The sequence below is a fragment of the Neoarius graeffei genome, chromosome 11 (assembly GCF_027579695.1).
Source record: "Neoarius graeffei isolate fNeoGra1 chromosome 11, fNeoGra1.pri, whole genome shotgun sequence".
In the NCBI taxonomy this organism is placed as follows: domain Eukaryota; kingdom Metazoa; phylum Chordata; class Actinopteri; order Siluriformes; family Ariidae; genus Neoarius; species Neoarius graeffei.
This window is the reverse complement of record NC_083579.1, coordinates 79,724,595-79,747,092: the sequence shown is the minus strand read 5'-3', so window position 1 is coordinate 79,747,092 and position 22,498 is coordinate 79,724,595.

Here is a 22,498-nt window from a genome sequence, read left to right as displayed (position 1 = left end):
CTTCAAACTGAATCAAAATGGACAGTTGTTTGTAGCTTACATTTCTCTGGCGGGGAAAAGACGTACTTAAAGGAGAACTGAAGGCAATTTTTTTATTATCAAAATTCTATTTCTCATTCTATTTCTGACCTGTGCAAGACATCGTATGATGGAAGTAAAACGTACAGCGGAAATCAAAGTGACCGACATCTGCCAACGTTGTCAAAAGACTCGTGCGCCCTCTTTCGAATGCTGATGTAATCAAGCTGGAAGTTTTGTTTGTTTTGATAGCAATCAGGAAAGTTTAAAAAAAGTAGGCAGTAATCGTCATTTAAACTCGTTTTTATGCAATATTTTGTTTGGAAAACAGTTTTCAAAATGGCGGCACTGACACCTGGCTGACACTTCACGTTTCGAAGTCTTGCACAAGTCTCGTGAAGATCACGCAGATAAGCGACGCCTACCGTGGACCAAACGAACTAAATTCAACACGGCTAAAAACCGAATAGGCCGATAAGTATAATATTTAATTGCAATTATTTGCCAATACGACTCACGATATAAGGTTACTAAAACTGAAAATGTAATTGAATAACATGTTAATTAAGAAATAAAGCAAGTTTAAAAATGACTTCAGTTCTCCTTTAAGCTGTGACCCAGCGATATTTCCATGGTCTGCGGAACGGCCTTTGGTTATAGAAGATTATAAAAATCGACACTGTTCATTGTCTTAAACTAGTGATATTCCAAAGCCTGTAAAATAAAGAAGCATTCTTCGGCCTTTGCATCTCGACGTACCGAAGCACTCAGCAGCCAAACGAGCCTGCCGGACCGATAAAACTCCCAAACCACCAAGGGTTCTCTTTCGGGTCTGTATAATGTTCAGTGTGCCTCACTAGTGGCATTTATTGAAGTAAATGCATTTATACTGAACATGACACAGCAGATCAGCGGGTTTCTGAAGATTTTTTTTGTAATGTTTCCTGATATCAAATTTTATTTAACTAATTTGTTAGGGTGGGTGGAGGTATGGTGAAGTTGCAACGAACTAGAGACCAGAGGTTTAAGCTGAGATACATGAAAGGTAGGGTGAACATGTCACATGGTGAGTGGTAATGTCAGTCTAACAGAACATGGGTTGATTACCTTCTTGATGAGGAAGGGTCCAAGGAACCTGGGTGCTAGCTTGCAAGAGATGGTCCTAAGTGGCAGGTGGCGCGTGGAGAGCATAACTCGTTGACCTACTCGGTAGGTGGGTGCCTTGGAGTGACATTTGTCAGCCTACCTCTTGGATGCAAGTGCGGAGCGAATGAGTCTTCTCCGGGCCAATGCCCACATCCTCCTGCAGTGGCATATAAAGAGCTGGGCTGAGGGTACGGCGACCTCCTCCTCTTGGCTGGGGAACAGTGGTGGTTGGTAACCTAGTGAGCACTGGAATGGAGAGAGACCTGTGGCAGAGGAAGGGAGAGTGTTATGTGCATATTCAATCCAGGGTAGGTACTTGCTCCAAGAACTGACATCCCTGGATGCCATGCACCTGAGTGCAACCTCCAAAGCCTGGTTCGCCCGTTCTGCCTGGCCATTGGTCTGTGGGTGGAAGCCTGAGGAGAGACTACAGGTGGCTCTGATGAGTTTGCAAAAGGCTCTCCAGAACTGTGCAGTGAACTGAGGACCCCGGTCAGAAACAATGTCAGTAGGCAGACCATGTAGGCGGAAAACGTAGTGGACAAGTAGTTCTGCAGTCTCTTTGGCTGAGGGGAGCTTGGGCAGAGGAATGAAATGGATGGTCTTAGAAAAACGGTCAATAACAGTGAGGATGCATGTGTTGCCACCTGAGTTGGGGAGTCCTGTGATGAAGTCCAGGGCAATGTGAGACCAAGGTCGATGCAAAGTTGAAGGGGTCTTAGTAAGCTGGCAGAGGGTCGATTGGCTGTCTTGTTCCGGGAGCATGTGTCGCAGGCTGCCACGAACTCCTGGACATCCTCCTTGATGGATGGCCACCAAAAGCGCTGCTAGATGAGAGCCAGGGTTTGGGCGGCTCCCGGATGACAGGCCAGCTTGGAGCCATGACTCCACTGCAGCACCTGAGTTCACACAGGACAGGGAACAAACAGATGGTTACGAGGAATGTTGGAGTTACCTTCACCGGGGTCCTGCTCCAGGGCCTTCTGCACGAGCGTCTCAACCTCTAGAATAGCGGCTCCCACCAGGCAGCATGGAAGAAGGATGGTCTCGGGTGGCTTGGACTCCTCTTGGTGGGAAGAGAACATCCTGGACAGGGCGTCGGGTTTGCCGTTCTTGGAGCCTGGGTGGTAGGAGAGCGTGAAGTTGAACCAGGAGAAAAAGAGAGACCAACGGGCTTGACTGGAATTGAGACGTTTGGCGGACTTGAGGTACCCCAGGTTTTTATGGTCGGTCCAGACTAGGAAAGGGAGATCAGACTCCTCAAGCCAGTGCCTCCACTCCTCCAAGGCTAGTTTCACGGCCAGTAGTTCTCAGTCGCCGATGTCGTAGTTCCGTTCGGCTGGGGATAACCGGCGGGAGAAGAAGGAGCATGGGTGGAACTTGTTGTCGTTGGCCCCCTGGGATAGGATGGCTCTGACCCTTGACTCGAAGGTGTCAACCTTGATGATAAACTGGTTGGTTGAATCGGGTATGGTGAGAATGGGTGCTGTGGTAAACCTGCACTTGAGACTGGAAAAGGCTTTATCTGCTTCCTCCCCCAACTTGAACTTGGTCTTGGTCGAGGTCAGGGCTGAGAGAGGGTCCGGCCACTGTGCTGAAGTCGCAGATGAAGCGCCTGTAGAAGTTGGCGAACCACAGGAAGTGCTGGAGCCCTCATCTCGAAGATGGGGTGGGCCAGTCAGTGACTGCCTCCAGCTTGAGGAGGTCCATCTGGATCTTTGCTGGAGAGATGATGAACCCCAGGAATGAGACAGAGCCTTGGTGGAACTCGCTCTTTTCCACCTTGATGAACAACTTGTTCTCTAGCAGGCACTGGAGGACCTGCCAGACGTGACCCCGATGTTCCTCCAGGGAGCAGGAGAAGATCAGGATGTCATCCAGGTACACGAAAACAAAGATGTTTAGGAAGTCCCTTAAGACCAATGCAGGTGCATTGGTCAGGCCGAAAGGGACAACAAGGTACTTGTAGTGACCAGTGGCGGTGTTAAAGGCCGTCTTCCACTCGACCCCTCCCTGATCCTGACGAGATGGTATGCATTGCGTAGATCTAGCTTGGTGAATACCTTGGGTCCCTGGAGTAATTCAAAGGCCATGGTCATGAGTGATAGTGGGTAGCGGTTCTTGACTGTGATGGCATTGAGACCCCGATAGTCAATGCAGGGGAAGAGCAAGTTGTCCTTCTCCACAAAGAGGAATCCTGCCCCTGCTGGGGAGGAGGAAAGGTGGATGATCCCAACTGCCAAAGATTCGGAGATGTACTTCTCCATGGCTTGCCTTTCGACGGGAGAGAGAGAGTAGAGTCGTCCTTTGGGTGACGCTGTCCCGGGTAGGAGGTCGATTCCACAGTCATAGGGTCTGTGAGGTGGGAGGGACACTGCTTGGGTTTTGCTGAAAATGAGTTTGAGATCCAGATATTCCAAAGGCACGTGAGAGAGGTCGGAGAACTTGCTGGCTGAAGGCTGTGGTGGTTTGGCGGGAGGCAGAGCAGAGTTCAGACAGGAAGCTAGGCAGGACTGACTCCAGCCTAGGATGGTGTTGTCAGCCCAGTTAAGGTGGGGGTTGTGCTACATTAACCATGGTAATCCTAGGATGATGGGTACGTGGGGGTTGTTCATGACGTGAAGCTGGATGGCTTCTGAGTGGTTACCGGAAATCTTTAGGGTGAGCGGGGCAGTAAGGTGGGTAATGCTGGTCAAGCCAGTGCCATTGAGTGTCAGGACAGTGAGAGGGACGTCAAGAGCAAGTAGCGGGATTCCCAGACACTTGGCAGTGCCGGAGCAGATCAGGTTCCTGTCCGCCCCTGAGTTGATGAGGGCCTGGAGGTGGTGATGCTGGTTGTCATGGATAACGATGAAGTAATGGACGATTAGGAGGGAACTGGTTCCGAGCATTGCCCACCAGGGCCCCTTGATTCACTGGTGGGCTTGTCCTTTTAGTGGGCAGGCTCGGCAGATGTGTCCCAGCTGACCACAGTAGAAGCAGGCCCCCATGCTCCGCTGGTGATGTCGTTCCTCCACTGACACCCGAACCCGGTCTACCTGCATGGGTTCGATGGACGTGGCGGGAGGTGGAGAGGAGGTGAAGCTGGGGCAGTTTTTCTCTCTCTTCCATTGCTGGATCCGAGCGTCAATGCGGTTGGTGAGGTCCATGAGGCTGAAGAGGTCTGATGGCAGCTCCCGTGATACCAATTCGTCCTTGATGGCATCGGATAAGCCGTGCAGGGATGCGTCGATCTGGGTGTTCTCATTCCAACCACACGAAGCTGCCAACATCCAGAACTCGATGGCATAATCCGAGGTAGACCGGGACCCCTGCCGCAGCTCCATGAGCTCTCTGGCTGCCTCCCGGCCGGACAGAGAGCAATCAAAAGTTCGTCTCATCTCCTCGGAGAAATCCTTGAAACTGGAACAAAAGGGTGCATTGGCATCCCAGACCACCGTTCCCCATTCTCTGGCCTTGCCAGTGAGGAGCATTATTGTATATGCTACCCGGGAGCGTTCTGTGGGGAAGGCCAGAGGTTGCAGCTCTAGGATCAATGAACACTGAGGCAGAAATGATCTGCAAGTACCTGGTTCTCCCTTGTAGGGCTGAGGTGCTGGAAGTCTTGGTTCATGGAGAAAGGCGGTGGCAGGAGCTGAAGTAGGAGATGGCTGAGCAGGGGTAGGCATGGCTTGACAGCACTGCATCTGCGTGGTGAGAAGGTTGAGTGCGTTGGACAGGGTGGCGAGGTTCTGGGTAATCTGTTGTAGGTCTTGTTGGTGGGTCCCAAGGAGAATCCCTTGCTGCTGGATGACCGTTCTCAGATGGGTGAGTTCCGCTGGATCCATGTTGGCCAGAGCATACTGTTAGGGTAGGTGGAGGTATGGTGAAGTTCGGATCCAAACGCAGAACACAGACAGTAATCCAATAAATAAGGTGATTTAATACAGGGAAGAAAGGGCGTGGCAAAAGGTAAACAAACAGGACAAAAAACAAATGGCAAAAATAGTCCGGGCAAAATGAGAACAAACAGCTTGACAAAAACATGAGACAGGCAAAGACAAAAACACTAGCACAAAAAATCCTGAACAAGAAAAGACCCTTAGTGCAAGAAACCATGAATCAGAAATAACCCTTAGTGCAAAAACCATGAACAAGAGAAAATCGCTAGAGAGGAAAAACCACGAGAAGCAAGAGAGGCACAGAAATGGCTAGAGAAGCAAACAAGGCGTTCTGGCAAAGTCTGAGTCTGAGAATGACGTATTTATAAGCATCGGTGAAAACCAGGAAGTGAATGCAGGTGAGAAGGAATTCCTGTCCTGGATCCAGATCAGTGCTGGCGTGAGAGATCCATAATCTCCGGAGTGGATGTCCAGGGCGGAGCATAACATAATCACTCATTTATAAATGTTTTGATGCTGTTCATTTGGGCCCTGCATCACGAAGCAATCTTAGACTTAAGTCAACAGTTGATTTTTCATGACAGTTTTCCTTACTGCATCTGTAACTTTCATTGTGCTGGATCAAGATTAAGTACAACGTTCAGATTTCATTAGAACAAAGCTTCTTAGAAAATGGTAAGGAATAACTGAAGATTAAAAGAAACAAATTTAGACTTAAGTCTAAGATTGCTTCATGATCCCGGGGCCTGTAGTCTGGGGGTGTGTAAACAAAACAAAACAAAAAAAACCTTCTGACCTTCTCACCAAGCTTGATTTGGATTCCGATTTTCCTGCTGTAAACCCTCGACATGTTATCCACCTCTTTAAATCACCAATTTCATTGTCTTCCATGACAGAGCATGGCAAAATCACTCCTCTGACATAAAATTAACCTGACATCCGCTATATCACTTAACTATAGACCCCGGCTATCCCCCACAACGCACTGCGGTAAACAAGTGATGACATAGTTATGCTTGGGGGCTATTAGCCTAACCTGCATGTCTTTGGGGAAACCGGAGAGAGAAAACCCACGCAGACACGGGGAGAACATGCAAACTCCACACAGAAAGGCCCCCGTTGGCCACTGGGCTTGAACCCAGAACCTGCTTGCTGTGAGGCGACAGTGCTAACCACTACACCACCGTGCCACCGGACTTATCACTTAGCAAAAGAAAATCACAATGAACCAGAAAGTTTTGAAAGTGAAAAAACACCCCACTTATATAACAAATTATCCCCCCCCACTAAAAAAATAATATAAAATAAACTAGAAGGGCTCTTGGTAGAGTGCATACCTCTGCCAAACCACATATTATCAATATCAAAATCAAATCACTTGAACCAAGGATCATACTAAAGCTGTCCACCAAATTTCATCCAAATCCATTCAGTACTTTTTGAGTTATGTTGGGAAAAAACAAAAAACTCCTGAATCCACATACATATCCAGATATGCATCAAAATCTAATCAATTGTTCCTTTCCTTAGAATTTCACAAAATCTGTTCACTACTTTTTGAGTTACGTTGGAAGAAGAATCACACAGTCACATACACTGAGAAAACATATACTCGAGCAAAATCCCTTCAAGGTGACTCAAGACCCCTTTGCTTCACGCCAGGGTCCTGGTTCCTCTTACTGGGGTTTATCTCGCTATAATGACTGGCTCCCTGTACATTATCCCTTACTTAACTTATCAAGGAATCTTTGATGAAGTACTAGAGTTCAGTTGGCGCCGTCATCAAATTGAGATTATGTTCACTATGCAAATCAATCGAGGATAATGTGACAGACGGAGACTTTTAGCTTGCTAACATTTCTATGGGGGTATATTATTTTGTGTAAAGGAACTTGTGTTTCAGGCGTCACCAGTGGCGATCCTAGAGTGATTTACTCCCTGGGCGAAACCCCCTGCTGGCGCCCCCCTTGTTTTTTTTTTCGGGGTTTTTTTGGGGGGGACCTTTTTTTTTTCGCACCCGCGCTCGTGCTGCCCCCCCGTGTTGGGCTCTGTATTAGCCAACAGAATGTTAACAGCTTTACATGGTCGTTAAAACATTTATCGTCGTGTGTTGTACGTCGCGGACACGGCCCGTTATAAATTTGCTGTTACCAGAATGGCAATGATCAAGTTGTAATGTATTACTTAAGACTCTGTGTAATGTCATAGTAGTGTAGTACTATGGTAGTAAAGTCTTTTTGATGACTAGTACAACTTTCCACTGGTGGGATTTTGCATATTATGGTTAGGCACACACACACACACACACACACACACACTGATGACATCACCAGTGCAACTTTAGTATTGGGCTTCCACATCCAAAATGTTCACTCCACCCCACCCCACCCCACCCCCGCCCGTCTTGTTTTTTTTCGGGGGTTTTTTTGGGGGGACCTTTTTTTTTGGGACCGTTTTTTTTTTTCGCGCCCGCGCTTGTGCTGCCCCCCCCGCGATGCCGCCCCGGGCGGCTGCCCGGTCGGACCGCCCCCAGGACCGCCCCTGGGCGTCATGGTGGTGTAGTGGTTAGCACTGTTGCCTCACAGCAAGAAGGTTTGAGCCCAGCAGCCGATGAGGTCCTTTCTGTGTGGAGTTTGCATGTTCTCCCCGTGTCCGTGTGGGTTTCCTCTGGGTGCTCCGGTTTCCCCCACAGTCCAAAGACATGCAGGTTAGGATAATTGGTGGCTCTAAATTGAGCGTAGGTGTGAATGTGAGTGTGAATGGTTGTCTGTGTCTGTGTCAGCCCTGCAATGATCTGGCGACTTGTCCATGGTGTACCCAGCCTTTCACCCGTGGTCAGCTTGGATAGGCTCCAGCTTGCCTGCGACCCTGTAGAACAGGATAAGCAGCTACAGATAATGGATGGAACTTGTGTTTCCTTGAATCTGAAAGGTTTTCTGAAAAAAGGTTATAACCCATACTACAATGTTGCTGCAAAGTTTTTTAACTGTAGAAACATTACCATGGACATTTCTGGAATATTAGCTCTTATTTATATATTGCGTAAGCAAATGGTAATTATAGATTAAATGTTTCAAGAACATTTTAGGAATATTGTTTTTGAAACATGACAGATTGACTTTCTTAAAACCTATAGGGGAGAGCCGGGAGACTTGGGACAAGGTTTCAGCTTTTGTAGATTGTGTGAAATTCTTTGCGTCACATTCATACTGCATTGGAGAGAATTTACTGTATCCTCTTACCACAACATGAGTTTCTCAGCTTGGCACATACTGACCTTCAGGATTCACTTTTCTGTCATTATTTTTTGCAGGGAGACATGAGACATTGAGATGAGACTTTATGGGACATTATGGGAGACATGGAACAAAATTAAAATACCTAACTTAACCCTACATGTTTAATTTTTATTTATTATCAAAACTTGTCCCATATGAACTGTATGAACACACAATGCTGGTACAGCGATAGAAAAATGCCAGTTTACCCAGAACCTGACGAGACAAAACAGTTCCATTCTCAAGAAGGAATGAAATAAGTTTAATCCTCATGCAGGGACACGCCCACATTTTTAACAAACATTTTCAAACAATTTTATATCTGTAAACCACAAGAAAAAACCTGTAACATGATGAACTGTCCCAACTCTCCCCATCTGGACATTTTGGAAAAAAAGTCAAATGTTTTTCCCCAGAATTTCAGTTTAATAAATAATACTGTATCTGGTAACTCGAGGCTACAGACTTTAATTCCTAATGAATCCTGAATTCTCCAGCAGACATTACACCATAGAATGGAGGTGGAGGTGAAGGAGAAATTATAAGTTTTGGTTGATAAAATATTGAACTGCACGAACGTTACTGCAGTGTCTTGCTTCATGGCTCCAAAGGACGGCAGTTACTCTGAGATGTAACATTAACTTCGAATGTCATCTAAAACCTGATTGGTTGAAATCAATTTATGGGAATACAAACTGTCCCAAGTCTCCCCGCTCTCCCCTACTGTTGACCTGTTGAATGTTCTGAATATGTTCTCTCTTAACTGTGTGGCTAACATAGCTAATATTAGCAATGAAAATTGTGGTTGTTGTGTAACACTATATTTTAACTACTGTTCAGTATATCTGAGAGTATAATGGTGCTGACTCGAGGAATTTTCTCGAGAAATGTGAGTTTGTTCACCACTGTTCACCATTACAGCTATCAAGAAGACCTGTGGGCTTTTTTTTTTTTTTACATTTTAATAGTCATGTATATTCATAGAACCTGGTGTTTTAATGGGCAAAGCTGCTGAGATTTCCTCAAGCCATTTCAGACATTTTGGACATAGAAATACTTTAAAAGGACATGTTCAGGAGTCCTTTAAGGCGAAGGTGTGTGTAGATTAGATGACACCAAGCAGTCACAAGCTGGAATGAAACTATAGACCACTTGCATGTGACGTCACAGCCGATCCAGATTGTAAACAGACGCCATCTTGTCGGTCAAACGCCATATTTCCGCCTTCTACTTCTACTTCTACCTTTTCTTCTGGAAAACTCTACTATATACAATTCTATTACAACGTCAACTCCACTGAAAATCAATAAAACATAAGACGAGTGGAATCCTGTGTCCGAGTCCTTCCCTTTCAAGTGTGGGAAACCCATGATGCTCACATACACTTGACAGTAGGCTGCCACGGGACCCTGACAGGCGTGCAAAATGGATTGCTGCTATCAGGTATACCATATATACAGTAATAGTGATAGACTACTGATACTTGATCTCTCGTCTCGTCTTCTTCCTCTTTATCCAGGACCGGGTCGCGGAGGCAGCAGTCTAAGCATGGAAGCCCAAACTTCCCTTTCCCCAGACACCTCGGCCAGCTCCTCGGGAAGAACACCGAGGCGTTCCCAGGCCAGTCAAGAGACATAGTCCCTCCAGCTTGTCCTGGGTCTTCCCCGGGGCCTCCTCCCGGGGGGACATGCCTGGAACACCTCTCCAGGGAGGCGTCCAGGAGGCATCCGAAAGAGATGCCCGAGCCACCTCAGCTGATTCCTCTCAATGTGGAGGAGCAGCGGCTCTACTCCGAGCTCCTCCCGAGTGACTGTGCTTCTCACCCTATCTCTAAGGGAGCGCCCAGCCACCCTGCAAAGGAAACTCATTTCGGCCGCTTGTATCCGCGATCTTGTTCTTTCGGTCATTACCCAAAGCTCATGACCATAGGTGAGAGTCAGAACGTAGATCGACTGGTAAATTGAGAGCTTCGCCTTTTGGCTCAGCTCCTTCTTCACCACGACGGACCGGTAAAGCGACCACATCACTGCGGAGGCTGCACCAATCCACCTGTCGATCTCACGCTCCATCCTTCCCTCACTCATGAACAAGATCCCGAGATACTTAAACTCCTCCACTTGAGGCAGGACTTCTCCACCAACCTGGAGAGGGCAAGCCACCCTTTTCCGGTAGAGAACCATGGCCTTGGACTTGGAGGTGCTGATTCTCATCCCAGCCGCTTCACACTCGACTGCAAACCGCCCCAGTGCATGCTGGAGGTCCTGGTTTGAAGAAGCCAACAGGACAACATCATCCGCAAAAAGCAGAGATGAAATCCTGCGGTTCCCAAATAGGATTCCTTCCGGCCCCTGGCTGCGCCAAGAAATTTTGTCCATAAAAATTACGAACAGAACCGGTGACAAAGGGCAGCCCTGCCGGAGTCCAACATGCACTGGGAACAGGTCTGACTTACTGCCGGCAATGCGAACCAGACTCTTGCTCCGTTCGTACAGGGACTGGACAGCCCTTAGCAAAGGGCCCCGAACTCCATACTCCCGAAGCACCCCCCACAGAATACCACGGGGGACATGGTCGAATGCCTTCTCCAGATCCACAAAGCACATGTGGACTGGTTGGGCAAACTCCCATGAACCCTCGAGCACCCTATGAAGGGTATAGAGCTGGTCCAGTGTTCCGCGACCAGGACAAAAACCGCATTGTTCCTCCTGGATCCGAGGTTCGACTATCAATCGAATTCTCCTCTCCAGTACCCTGGAGTAAACCTTCCCTGGGAGGCTGAGAAGTGTGATTCCCCTATAATTGGAGCACACTCTCTGGTCCTCTTTCTTAAAAAGAGGGACCACCACCCCAGTCTGCCACTCCAGAGGCACTGTCCCCGACCGCCACGCAATGTTGCAGAGGTGTGTCAACCAAGACAGCCCCATAACATCCAGAGACTTGAGATACTCAGGGCGGATCTCACCCACCCCCGGTGCCTTGCCACTGAGGAGCTTGCAAACCACCTCAGTGACTTTGGCTTGGGTAATGGATGAGTCCACCTCTGAGTCATCAGCCTCAGTCTCCTCAATGGAAGACATGATGGTGGGATTGAGGAGATCCTCAAAGTATTCCTTCCACCGCCCGACAATGTCCCCAGTCGAGGTCAACAGCTCCCCACCCGCACTGTAAACAGTGTTGGCAGAGTACTGCTTCCCCCTCCTGAGGCGCCGGACGGTTTGCCAGAATTTCTTTGAGGCTGACTGATAGTCCTTCTCCATGGCCTCCCTGAACTCCTCCCAGTTCTGAGTTTTTGCCTCCGCAACTGCCCGAGCTGCAGCACGCCTGGCCTGTCGATACCCGTCAGCTGCCTCAGAGTCCTGGAGGTCAACATGGCCCAATAGGACTCCTTCTTCAGCTTGACAGCATCCCTTACTTCCGGTGTCCACCACCGGGTTCGGGGATTGCCGCCATGACAGGCACCGGAGACCTTGCGGCCACAGCTCCGAACAGCCGCATCAACAATGGAGGTAGAGAACATGGTCCACTCAGACTCAATGTCCCCCATCTCCCCTGGAAGCTGGGAAAAGCTCTCCTGGAGGTGGGAGTTAAAGACCTCCCCAACAGAGTGCTCAGCCAGACGTTCCCAGCAGACCCTCACCATACGTTTGGGCCTGCCAGGTCTGTCCAGCTTCCTCCTCTGCCAGCGGATCCAACTCACCACCAGGTGGTGATCAGTTGACAGCTCAGCCCCTCTCTTCACCCGAGTGTCCAAGACATAGGGCCGGAGATCAGATGAAACGACAACAAAGTCTATCATCGACCTCCGATCTAAGGTGTCCTGGTGCCACGTGCACTTATGGACACCCCTATGCTCGAACATGGTGTTCGTTATGGACAAACCGTGACTAGCACAGAAGTCCAATAACAAAACACCACTCGGGTTCAGATCGGCGAGGCCGTTCCTCCCAACCACGCCACTCCATGTGTCACTGTCGTTGCCCACGTGAGCATTGAAGTCCCCCAGTAGCACAATGGAGTCCCCAGTCTGAGCACCCCTCAGTACCTCTCCCAGGGACTCCAAGAAGGCCGGATACTCTACACTGCTATTCGGCCCGTAGGCACAAACAACAGCAAGAGCCCTCTCCCCAATCCGAAGGCGCAGAGAGGCGACCCTCTCGTTCACTGGGGTAAACTCCAACACATGGTGGCTGAGCTGGGGAGCTATAAGCAAGCCCACACCAGCCCGCCGCCGCTCACCATGGGCGACTCCAGAGAAGTGGAGAGTCCAGCCCCTCTTGAGGAGCTGGGTTCCGGAGCCCAAGCTGTGCGTGGAGGTGAGCCCGACTATCTCTAGCCGGTACCTCTCAACCTCCCGCACAAGCTCAGGCTCTTTCCCCCCCCAGCAAAGTGACAGTCCATGTCCCAACAGCTAGCCGCTGTGTCCGGGGATCAGGTCGTCGAGGCCCCTGCCTTCGACTGCCACCCAATCCACACTGCACCAGCCCCCTACTGCTACCTCTGTGGGTGGTGAACCCACAGGAGGTCGGGCCCACGTCACCTCTTCGGGCTGAGCCCGGCCAGGCCCCATGGGCAAAGGCCCGGCCACCAAGCGCTCGCATGCAAGCCCCAACCCCGGGCTTGGCTCCAGGGTGGGGCCCCGGCTGCGCCATACCGGGCGACGTCTTGGTCCTTGGTTGTTGCTCCATTAGGCAGCTGGGCCATAGAAGGTTCACGCTGCACGCTGCATGCTGCACGCTACACGTTCACGTGAAGAACCGGACCCTGGGCCATTAAACTTCATGCTTGGATGTTCATGTGTTGCGTCTGTTCTACTTTGACCGCAATATGGACTCTTCGGATGACGACGATTGCCTCATTCTGCTTTTACTGAGACAGAGGAAGAGAAAAAGGAACAGAATTTGGAGCCGAGAACACTTCCTTCTGAGAGAAACCCGTGGTGAATTTCACCGAACATTCCATAATCTGCTTGACAATCCCGATGAAGAACTATTTTTCAATTATACCATTCAATTATATTTTTTCTGAAGTTTTCCCCTGAAAGCATAGAGTTATCTCCCTAGACCCGTTCTGATTGGCTGGCGCGGCGGTGACCGCATGCATTGACTGGAATTTCCATCTTCACACCTAGAAAAAAAAGTGTGCATGTTCATTTCACGCTTCACGCGTGAAGTGTGCAGTGTGCAGCGTGCAACGTGAACGCCGTTCTATGGCCCAGAGCAAGTCATGCTACGTTTGTCCACTTTTCTTTACACGCGTGTAGCGTGTAGTGTGCAGCATGCAGTGTGCAGCGTGAACCTTCTATGGCCCAGCTGCCTTAGGGGTTTTGGTGAACTGCTCTTGGTCTGGCCTGTCACCTAGGACCTGTCTGCCTTGGGAAACCCTGACAGGGGCATAATGCCCCCAACAACATAGCTCCTAGGATCATTCAAACACACAAACCCCTCCACCACAATAAGGTGGCAGTTCTAGGAGGGGTGATACTTGATCACCCCTCCTAGATACTTAGATACTTGATCTAACTAATAATATAAAATATTCAACCATAATAGTGGATATGGCGGCTCATGATGGGGATGCTGCGGTTGGCTACAAGCTCTCCCTACCTGTGCACATTTATGTTTTTTGTGTGTATTTTTGCGTGTTGTTCGTCTGTACCGGACTTCAATATCCACTACAACCATATGGACTTACTGGACATTGGTTTCCAGCAGAAAATGACGGTTTGTAGCGATTTCCATCGCATGCACAACATTCCGGACGAGATAGCGAGACCAGCGGGGTCTCCGTGGATTGTTATCGGGTCTGGCAGGTGAAGGAGGCGATGTCGGGAGAGGAAGCAAAAGCGAGGCTGCAGAGCCGGCCTGTTGACTAAGCTCAGAAAACAGCCGCTCAAACCTCCACTGCCAAGCCTCTACCTCTCCAACGCCAGATCCATGGTAAACAAGACGGACGATTTGGAATTACAGCTGGAATTACCTTATTCTGTTCTATTCTATAATCGGCTGGTCAGTGCTATACTAGATACTACTGATGTATCTAGTATCAGTACTAGTACTCAATACTTAAGTGACTTACCTGTCCAATGAGGATTGTTATTTTCTTGTTTACAAGATGCCACATCTGAGTCGCTGACAAATCCTGAATTTCTGTAAAGATAACTGTCCAGAGATTTATAAGCACGCAGTGCTTCACCACTGAACAGCGAGGGAAAGTTAATGAGGTAATTATACACATCTGGGTATTCCACCTCTGGCAGTTCAATAGCCACTGACACGGTCGTGAAAACTACGTCCGGTAATCGATAAGGGTCACTAATCTGTAGGTCGTTTATTTTAGACATATATCTAGTTATCTGTTCATTAGAAAAATGAGCCGTGTAGTCTGTCGGTTATATTCAGCTGTGTTGTTGACCGACAACATGGTGGCTGTTTACATTCCAGCCCGGATTCGGTCACGTGACTGCAAGAGGTCTATAGCAATATGACAGCATTAAAAAAAAACAAAAACAAGCATGAGTCACTGAGTTCAGCTTTTTAAGAGGGCTCTCGCTGTCATTCACACACACACACTTTCTTTATTTAGAGGTAAATGGTGTATCAGTTTTTGTTTTCTCCCATTCGAATGCAGAATGCTGCGAGGGCTCCTCTGGAGACGTACTGGACTCTGAAAAAGAAGAATGAATTTGTAAACAACTTTACACTCTGGGTGTAACCATCTAACACAGAGCTGTTGTGTCTCTGAAATCCTCTGGGTGGAAGACAATGTGTTTAAACTTGTACAATAATCCTAACCTCATGTAATTAAACATTATTGGAGTTATTCTGATAAATTACTGTCAAGGTGAGGAAACAGTGTTTGTTGTTTTGGTTCTGAATGAAAGCAATACGAGTGAAGGATTTGTCTTCCATATTCGGTGGATCACATATCATATTGCAGCTCTTTTTCTTGGATTTTTCTCCCATTTCTTTTCTTGTCTATCAGACCGTATGACACCTAACAACCATGGAAGGTGAAGATTAACACACTACTTCCTCTGAGACATGTGAAACCAGTCAGCCACTTCTTTTTGAACTGCTACTCATGCTGCATCACATTACACATTCAGAGGAAAGCGCTATCCACCCTCTTCTGCATACTTGAGTTCATAGACACCCACAATTGTCTCATGTCACATATACAGCTCTTTATAATGCAGTCCTCTTATCCATCCATCCATCCATCCATCCATTACCTATACCACTTATCTGTCAGGGTCACAAAGGAAGCTGGAGCCAATCCCAAGTGACACTGGGCAAGAGGCGGAGTTCACCCTGGGCAGGTCAACACTCTATCGCAGAGCTAACACACAGACAAACAGTCATTCACATTCACACCTATGGGCGATTTAGAGGAATCACTTGACCTGAGAGCATTCAGTTGACGGAGGAATATGGTGAATATAAACACAGCAGTGAGCATGTGTAGCACAGCAAATACAGCTTCCTGAACTGACAGCTCCGCGCATAACATGAATAATGAGTGACAGCTCTGACCACCACTGATAAAAACATTTTACACTCATTGGGAATTCTGCTTTAGGCTGTGCATATAACCCTGATTTCAAAAAAAGTTGGGACAAAGTACAAATTGTAAATAAAAATGGAATGCAATAATTTACAAATCTCAAAAACTGATATTGTATTCACAATAGAACATAGACAACATATCAAATGTCGAAAGTGAAACATTTTGAAATTTCATGCCAAATATTGGCTCATTTGAAATTTCATGACAGCAACACATCTCAAAAAAGTTGGGACAGGGGCAATAAGAGGCTGGAAAAGTTAAAGGTACAAAAAAGGAACAGCTGGAGGACCAAACTGCAACTCATTAGGTCAATTGGCAGTAGGTCATTAACATGACTGGGTAAAAAAAGAGCCTCAGAGGGTCAAGGCCGGAAAACCATACCGGGTGCCCGTGATCTTTGGGCCCTTAGATGGCACTGCATCACATACAGGCATGCTTCTGTAATGGAAATCACAAAATGGGCTCAGGAATATTTCCAGAGAACATTATCTATGAACACAATTCACCGTGCCATCCGCCGTTGCCAGCTAAAACTCTATAGTTCAAAGAAGAAGCCGTATCTAAACATGATCCAGAAGCGCAGACGTCTTCTCTGGACCAAGGCTCATTTAAAATGGACTGTGGCAAAGTGGAAAACTGTTCTGTGGTCAGACGAATCAAAATTTGAAGTTCTTTATGGAAATCAGGGACGCCGTGTCATTCGGACTAAAGAGGAGAAGGACGACCCAAGTTGTTATCAGCACTCAGTTCAGAAGCCTGCATCTCTGATGGTGTGGGGTTGCATTAGTGCGTGTGGCATGGGCAGCTTACACATCTGGAAAGACACCATCAATGCTGAAAGGTATATCCAGGTTCTAGAGCAACATATGCTCCCATCCAGACGACGTCTCTTTCAGGGAAGACCTTGCATTTTCCAACATGACAATGCCAAACCACATACTGCATCAATTACAGCATCATGGCTGCGCAGAAGAAGGGTCCGGGTACTGAACTGGCCAGCCTGCAGTCCAGATCTTTCACCCATAGAAAACATTTGGCGCATCATAAAACGGAAGATACGACAAAAAAAGACCTAAGACAGTTGAGCAACTAGAATCCTACATTAGACAAGAATGGGTTAACATTCCTATCCCTAAACTTGAGCAACTTGTCTCCTCAGTCCCCAGACGTTTACAGACTGTTGTAAAGAGAAAAGGGGATGTCTCACAGTGGTAAACATGGCCTTGTCCCAACTTTTTTGAGATGTGTTGTTGTCATGAAATTTAAAATCACCTAATTTTTCTCTTTAAATGATACATTTTCTCAGTTTAAACATTTGATATGTCATCTATGTTCTATTCTGAATAAAATATGGAATTTTGAAACTTCCACATCATTGCATTCCGTTTTTATTTACAATTTGTACTTTGTCCCAACTTTTTTGGAATCGGGGTTGTACATATACATATCAGATTTTCACACAAGTCCTAAAAGTAGATAAAGAGAACCTGGTTAAACAAATGAGACAAAAATATTATACAACGGTACTTGCTCATTTATTTAAAATGATCCAATATTACATATCTGTGAGTGGCAAAAATAGGTGAACCTCTAGGACAGGGGTGTCCAAACTGATCCATAAAGGGCCGTGTGGCTGCAGATTTTCATTCCAGCCATGCAGCAGCACACCTGACTTGACTCATTCAATCAACTGAACTGTCTTCACACAGTCAAATACTTGCAGCCACACCCACCCTTGATTAAAGGGTGGGTGTGTCAGTTGATTGAATAAGCCAAATCAGGGTGCTGCTGCATGGCTGGAATGAAAACCTGCAGCCACACGGCCCTTTATGGATCAGTTTGGACACCCCTGCTCTAGGATTAGCAGTTAATTTGAAGGTGAAATTAGAGTCAGGTGTTTTCAGTCAATGGGATGACAATCAGGTGTGAGTGGGCACCGTTTTATTTAAAGAACAGGGATCTATCAAAGTCTGATCTTCACAACACGTTTGTGGAAGTGTATCATGGCACGAACAAAATAAATTTCTGAGGACCTCAGAAAAAGCACTATTGATGCTCATCCGGCTGGAAAAGGTTACAAAACCATCTCTAAAGAGTTTGGACTCCACCAATCCACAGTCAGACAAATTGTGTACAAGTGGAGGAAATTCAAGACCATTGTTACCCTCCCCAGGAGTGGTTGACCAACAAAGATCACTCCAAGAGCAAGGCGTGTAATAGTCGGTGAGGTCACAAAGGACCCCAGGGTAACTTCTAAGCAACTGAAGGCCTCTCTCACATTGGCTAATGTTAATGTTCATGAGTCCACCATCAGGAGAACACTGAACAACAATGGTGTGTATGGCAGGATTGCAAGGAGAAGGCCACTGCTCTCCAAAAAGAACATTGCTGCTCATCTGCAGTTTGCTAAAGATCACATGGACAAGCCAGAAGGCTATTGGAAAAATGTTTTGTGGACAGATGAGACCAAAATAGAACTTTTTGGTTTAAATGAGAAGCGTTGTGTTTGGAGAAAGGAAAACACTGCATTCCAGCATAAGAACTTTATCCCATCTGTGAAACATGGTGGTGGTAGTATCATGGTTTGGGCCTGTTTTGCCGCATCTGGGCCAGGACGGCTTACCATCATTGATGGAACAATGAATTATGAATTATACCAGCAAATTCAAATAGTTAAATGTCAGGACATCTGTCCATGAACTGAATCTCAAGAGAAGGTGGGTCATGCAGCAAGACAACGACCCTAAGCACACAAGTCGTTCTACCAAAGAATGGTTAAAGAAGAATAAAGTTAATGTTTTGGAATGGCCAAGTCAAAGTCCTGACCTTAATCCAATGGAAATGTTGTGGAAGGACCTGAAGTGAGCAGTTCATGTGAGGAAACCCACCAACATCAAATCAAATCAAATCAAGTTTATTTGTACAGCGCTTTTAACAATAAACATTGTCGCAAAGCAGTTTTACAGAATTTGAACGACTTAAAACATGAGCTAATTTTGTCCCTAATCTATCCCCAATGAGCAAGCCTGTGGCGACGGTGGCAAGGAAAAACTCCCTCAGACGACATGAGGAAGAAACCTCGAGAGGAACCAGACTCAAAAGGGAACCCATCCTCATTTGGGCAACAACAGACAGCCTGACTATAATATTAACAGTTTTAACAGGTATAACCCTCAACTGTCCTCATGGGGCCGTCCTTCACAGGAGTGGGGCGATAAAACTCCGACCAGACACAGGGCACCAGGATGGATCAAGCAGGTCCGAGGGGCAGAAGAGGCCAGCATCTCAATCCCAGGATCAACATGTAACTCAGAGGGACAGATGGGGGGGGGAGAGAGAGAGAGAGAAAGAAAACACGTTGTTAGGTATGCCCTAAAAATGACAAGTATTAAATCTGTGTGGTAGGCTCGCAGAGACGAGAGTCTTTACATCAGGCATGACGCACAATGGCATGTTAATATGGTAAAAAATATATCATGACCTGCTCTGGCTGGATGCTTGATTGGGTGATGGGAGCACACTCCTCAGCAATGATGAGATGCAGATGGGACCCTTAGGCCTGGCCAAGACAATTCAGTTACATTTCACCGGGTCTGGGAACCAACATCCCAGAGTTGAAGCTGTTCTGTACGGAGGAACGGGCTAAAACCCGCTAGAAGGGAATAGAACACACGTTTTTATTCCATGGAAAAAGTGTCCTGTATGGATAATAATTTCCTTTGTTAAATAACATGTTCATTATTACCTCTGCCAGCTTTGCTGGAGGAGGAGGTTATGATTTTGCTTCAGTTTGTTTGTTTGTTCCCAACATAACTCAAAAAGTACTGAATGGATTTTGATGAACTTTTGCGGAAAGGTGGGCCATGGGCCAAGGAACAATTGATTAGATTTTGATGCAAATCTGCATATGTGGCTTGGCGGAGGTATACAGTCTACAGAGTGCCCTTCTGGTTTGTCCCAGTGTTTGTTGTTACGACAGGAACGATCATTTATTAGAACAAGTGCATTAATGTAGACCTGTTGTTGGAATTACAGCTGGAACTACTTTCGGAAAATTACAGCTCTAGCAAATCAGAATTGAGAATCAAAATGAAATGAAATGAAATGAAATGCTGCAGGCTGGTGTCTGGTTCTGTCCAGACTGTACGACTGCACGGATGTTCTACAGCCTGATGGTCCTGACACCACATTGGCTTTTTCTAAACATGACGAGTCACTGTAAAAATATGGAAACTGCCTGCTAGAACTGTTCAGAACAAACACCCTTATCTCTCTGTCCTTGTTTTTCTGTCTCTCTCTCTCTCTCTGTTTGAAACCGACCTGTGTGATGTGTGTTTCTGGGAAATGGATCACTAACAGTCAGAAATTCTTCACATTTGGGAAGCAGACGCGGATTAAATTAAAACTCTTTTGATCAACTTGTGTATTTTTTTTTGATGTTTCCATATAATATAAAGGATACTACACGGTTGCACAAAAATATGAAGTTTATCTTCTCGTGTTGAAAATATTTTCACTTGTTCGCTTCACTCACTTGTGAATATGTTCACCACTTGAAGATAAACTTCATCTTTGTGCAGCCATGTAAAGTCCTCTCTCTCGCTCTGTTTCTTTCTGTGTCCTGCTCTTGCTGTAGTAATGATGGCCTGTAACATTCAACTTATATCCAGCTTAAATTGAACTGGCATTCAGGTATATTTGGCATAATTTACTATTTTATTATAATATGAATCTTTTAACTCTTATTGATCAAATTTGAGCGGCGCGGTGGTGCAGTGGTTAACACCATCACCGCATAGCCTTCTGGATTCGAGCCTCGCAGCCGACTGGGACCTTTCAGCGTCGAGTTCACATGTCCTCCTTGTGCCCATGTGGGTTTCCTCTGGGTGCTCCGGTTTCCTCCTACAGTCCAAAGACATGTTGATTGGGTCAACTGGCTACTCTGAACTGCCCATAGGTGTGAGTGTGAATGTCTGTCTGTGTTCGCTCTGCGATGGATAGGGGACCTGTCCATGGTGTACCCCGACTCTCACCCAAAGTCGGCTGGGATTGGCTCCAGCTTCCCGCGACCCACAATGGATAAGTGTTATAGAAAATGAACGAATGATCAAATGTGACACCTTTCAGTCCCTGATGTCCAGTGTTAATGTCATCAAGAGAACATTTGCCACTGTGGGCACAAAATACACACTTAGGAAATGTAATTAGACGAGTTATAAAATTCTAGCTTTCTACTGAATGGAAGAGAGTCCAGTTGTAGCAGGAAAACTGAACTACTCGTTCAGTCAGGAACTCAAAATTAGGAACATTTCTAACCTTGTTCTCACCTTTTGTGTGTGTGTGGTTGCACAAGCGCGAGTTCTCGATATTGATGTGATCATGTGGCAGGTCACAACTTGTACTGAGAAAACGGATAATATGCAAATCAACTGAAGAGGAACAATAAACTAATTTCATGATGTAATTAAATTGAATGCATTTCAGCATTTTTCTTTTGCATTTTCAGCAAGAGATTCTAAGGACTTTTTAAAGAATTGCAGTCTTTGGGTTTACAGTAAATGACCCACCCTCTGACGTCTGACATTGTTCTGAATGCCACTGATCATCAAGGCCATGCCTGAAGAAAGGAGGACGGAGTCATAATTAACGCAACCGTGCACCTGTCTGAATCAGACTGTGGCGTTATTCGTGGAATAGCCACATTACTGTGGGAAACCTGTCGTGAAATGTTTGCAACACAGTCAGGAAATTCACAAGTATTAAAGTCATGATCATAAAGATTTAATAGAAAGAAATGACTCAATAATAATTTAGTTCTGGAAGGAATGAAACAGGAAAATAATCAAGGTGATGTGACCCAACATGAAATCAGTCCTGAAGTTGATTCTTTTCCAATAACACCACGTCCTGGAGCAGTTTATTCATTTTCTACCACAGCACCTTGCCACCGATTCCATTTTTATTCTTTAAAGAATAAAAATGTAGACTGATCAGCTGTAACATTAAAAAACAAACACCGACAGGTGAAGAAGTGAATAACATTGATTATCTCATTACAGCAGCACCTGTCGAGGGGTGGGGTTCATCAAGCAGCAAGAGAAGAGAACGGTCAGTTCTTGAAGTTGATGTGTTGGAAGCAGGAAAAAAAAAAATGGGTGAGCGTAAGGATGTGAGCGACTTTGACAAATTGTGATGGTGAGATGACCGGGTCTGAGCATCTCCAAAATGACACATCTTGTGGGGTGTTCCCGGTATGCAGTGGTTAGTACCAAACAAAAGTGGTCCAAGGATCCAAAGGACAACCGGTGAACCGGTGACAGGGTCATGGGTGTCAAAGGCTAGCCCATATGGTCCAATCCCACAGAAGAGCTACTGTAGCACCAAACTGCTGAAAAAGTTAATGCTGACACCTTTATTTTAGCCAGCATTCACTTTGGACTGTGGGGGAAACCGGAGCACCCGGAGGAAACCCACACAGACACGGGGAGAACATGCAAACTCCACACAGAAAGGCCCCCCATCAGCTGTGAGGTCCGAACCCAGAACCTTCTTGCTGTGAGGTGACAGTGAAAACCACTACACCTCCAACAAGAAACTAGAAGGCGCAAA